Source organism: Chiloscyllium plagiosum, unplaced genomic scaffold, assembly GCF_037043375.1.
Source record: "Chiloscyllium plagiosum isolate Xiang-an unplaced genomic scaffold, Cpla_swu_hap1 HiC_scaffold_14, whole genome shotgun sequence".
Lineage (NCBI taxonomy): Eukaryota > Metazoa > Chordata > Chondrichthyes > Orectolobiformes > Hemiscylliidae > Chiloscyllium > Chiloscyllium plagiosum.
This window is the reverse complement of record NW_028270152.1, coordinates 127182221-127186375: the sequence shown is the minus strand read 5'-3', so window position 1 is coordinate 127186375 and position 4155 is coordinate 127182221.

Here is a 4155-nt window from a genome sequence, read left to right as displayed (position 1 = left end):
AGGTGGTTGAAGATAAATCCACGTTTGATATGAGGGAGTCTTTTAAAGAGTGTTTAACTGGAGTGCAGGAGGGATTTTTCTTTTGAAAATGAGGGATGGAAATATCAAAATTAGGGAAGCAAAGAAGATAGGTTAAAATGTAAAATCCGCTGCAAGTAAAAGGACGCATACATAAGGTCTTGGCAGGCAGATTCTGAAGACAGTCGAGAATGCAGGACAAATATGAAACGTAGAATTAAGAGGGCTAAGAGTGGGTAAGAGATATCTTTAGCAAACAGGGTTAAGAAAAATCCCAAAACGTTTTATTCATATGTAATGAACAACAGGAAAACTAGAGAAAGGGTTGGCCCAATCACAGACAAAAAAGGAAAGATACGTGTGGAGCAAGAGAAAATGGTTGAGACGTTTAACGAATACTTTGCATTCGCAATCACTGAGGAGTGAGACATAATGGATGTTGAGATTGGTAACTGATGTTTGATTACTGTACTTCAAGTCAGCTTATGGAGGGAGAACGTGCTGGATATTCTAAAATGCATTAAGATGGGCAAGTCCCCAGCTCCGAATTGCATCTATGCCGCGTTGCTGAGGGAAGCGAGAGAGGGGCATCAACAGATATCTTTGCAGCATCCTTTAATATGGGTGAGGTCCCGGAGGACTGGAGAATTGCCAATGCTGTCCACTTGTTGACAGAGTGTAGCACGGGTTATCCACGTAATTATAGAATGGTGAGCCTGACATCTGCGGTAGGAAAGTTGCTGGAGAAGATTGAGGGATAGGATCGACTCCCCATCTGGATGAATATTTGCTTATCAGTGATAAGCATAATGGTTTTGTGGAGGGAAGGTTATGTCTTACAACATTAATAGAATAGAGAATTTGACAAAGGTGTTTGATGAGAGAATGGCTGTACATATTATACGAATGGACGTCTGTAAGGTGTTTGAAACTTTCCCCATGTCAGGCTCCTGGAGAAGATGAAGTCGAATGGTGACCATGGTGCACAAGGTAGATCTAAAACGAACTGCGTGGGCCACAGGAAACAAAGAGCAGTAGTAGAATGGAGCTTCTCAGAATGGAGACCTGTGACTAGTGGAGTTTGTGCTACAAACATACATGATTTGGAGGAAGGTATAGATGGTCTGACTGGCAAGATTGCAGATGAAGCAGATTGGTGAAGCTGCAAATAATGAAGGGAACCGTCGGAGAATACAGCCGAATGCAGATAGGTTGGACATTTGGGAAGGGAATTGGCAGTCAGAGTTCAATTCGGGAAAATGCAAGGTGATGCATTTTGGCAGATCCTGTTCAGGAGCGAACTATACAGTAAATGGAAATCTCTTGGAGAAAATTGATGTAAGGAGAGATCTGGGTGTTCTGTTCCATTGTTCCCTGAAGGTGGCAACACAGGTCAATAGAGTGATCTGTGAGGCCTTCATCAGACGGGATACTGAATACAGAATTTGACAGGTCACCTTATAGTTATTTCATACATTGGTTCCATCACATTTGTAATATTGCAGACAGTTCTCCTTGCCAAATTACCAAAACTATATGGATTCTTTGGAGAGAGGACGTTCTCCAGGATTAGCCTGATATGGAGGTCGCCTGCTATGAAGACAGATTGGTTCGATAAGGATTATTTTGATTCGGAAGACAAAGGTTGAGGAGGGAACTGATTGAGGTCCACACAATAACGAGAGTTATGCACAAGGTGGATAGCAAGAAGATTTTTTCTCAGAAATGGGGGGCTGAATTACTGGGGGTCATGGGTTCAAAGTGACAGGGGCAACATTTAGGGGGGATATTCATTGAATTTTCGAAACACAGAAGGTGATGGATGCCTAAAATGCGTTGCCAGTGGAAGTGACAGCGGCGAGCAAGATAGTGTCTTTCAAGACGCACCTGGATAGATGCATGACTGGGCTGGGACCGATGTGACACAGACTCTTAGAAAATCGGCAACAGATTTCGACAGTGGATGTGGATCCACGAACGTTTGAAGGGTCAAATGTTACTCTGCAGCAGTTTTATTTGCTTCTTGTGTGTTGATGTGTCATGTTCAGCGACTCATGCACGTTCATGTCACCCAATTAATGATAATGAAGAAAGTAGTGACATGAGAATGCGATGCATTCATCAGAATATATCGCTGTCCAGCAAAGGGTGTTTTAAAAAACAAAGTCCTCTCATTACCGATGACTAAGTTTTAAGATTGAATATCATCTCGACTTTGCAACCCTATTCCGATTTAGATGGCATTCAGTATAATATGCAAGCTCCCTTATAAACTATTATTTTATTCCAATAATGCGGAATCTCTGCCATTTCGACACTGTCAGTGCAAGTGATCGCAGCACTAGATATTGTAAAAAGCAGAAGTTGTGGAAATGCCCGTGAATGTTCTTTTAAAATCTATTGACTGTGTTGAAGTTGAACTAAATCATTAATCACGAATAATTTCTGGGACGGACATAATGGATCTGTCGTTGTAGTGTGAAAGGTAAAGTTTGCAGAAATTTGTCACAAAGATTTTTTAATAATAATTGCAGCAGATTTTAATGGATTGGTGAAAATGACGCTAAAGGAACAGCTGAGAACAAGCTTCTCTTTAGATGTTGGTGTTGTTATGTATAGAGAAGAGGCTCAAGTATTCGGAAACAATAACCCGAGAAAAGGGAGAGTTGATGGCCTGGTGGTATTACATTTGGATAGTTAATCCAGAGACGCAGGCAGCATTTTGGGGACGCAAAGCTGGAATTCCTGCAGAAAGTTAAAACTTAGTTCAAAAATCTGGAATTAAGTTTTTTAATACATTCATGAATCAATTATCAGTATTCAGGACAAAATTCTATGTGAGGAATGGTCTCGAGAGAGGGATACTTTTGTCTTTACCTGCCCTGCCATGCATGTGAATCCAGACCCACAACAAGGTAGTTGATTCGTAACTGGCTTCTTGGCAGTTACAGATTGGCCATAAATGATGACCTCATCAACCACAACCTCGTCTGCTGAATGAATGGGAAAAAAATGACGGAGACGAACTGGCACGTTCACAAGATTCCACGTTGTTTCATAGTAACTGAAACACACAGTCATGAAAGTCCATCAAGGGAGCTATGTTAATACTTGTGTTAGTTATTTTGACATTAAATTCGTTTGAGTCAAAAAGATGCAAATTGAGTATGTGTACATTTTGGAAAGAAGATGTGTTGAACATAATGTTGCAATCGTGCAGTTATGGGCACGACTGCAAGTTTTGATTCTCGCCTCAGAGTTTGTGGAGTTTGTACGTTCTTTGGATGTTCAGCTTTCTCCTATAGTCCAGTGATGTGCAATTTATGTGAACTGGACTTGCACAACTAAACAGTAGCATGGTGTTTCAGGTGGATTAACTATCGAAATGTTGGTTTACTGGAATAGGGTGGCGGGCTCCTCGGGTGGAGATGGAAACTTGTTGGGTGAAATGACTTTCTTCTGCAAGTTACGGCAATGACCTTTCATGCTTGACGAAAGAGCTCAATTTTCTGAAGCAAATCTCTCTGCAGAGGAAACGTAGTTTGAGAAAACCCACAAGACCATGACAAAGCGGTTTCAAGCTAAAACATGAAAATTGCACCATGGACGGATGGGTTGTGTTATATTGTACATAAACAGATAATTAGTATCAAAACTGACTTCCCTTACGCCAGAAGACTTCAAATTGCAATCGTCTCAGATCATATTTTCTCCAATATATTTATATGCTTTTTAAGATGGAATGAATCAGTTCGTACCCAATCAGAACTGGAAATAAATGTAAAGAATTGAAGTAGCATGAATAACGCTGTCAAGTAGAAAGTTTTGCTGCTCGGGAGTTGAAAATACTATTCACCTATGTTCGTATGTTTGGCACAACAATCAATAACATACACGTTACACTACTGCAAAATTAGCAATAGCATACATACTTCAGGATTACTTGATGCGATGTGTAACAGTGAATTCGACGACTCTATCCACTAGTGTGATGAAAACATCTGCAAGCAATGATCTCACAAAAAAAATGAGCGACAAAAATTTTCCGTCTTTCATGTTTTAATTGCAGAGAATGAACTGGTATGATTACATCACAGAGACGCCACATACACAAAGAGGACCAAATAGCCTCCTTCT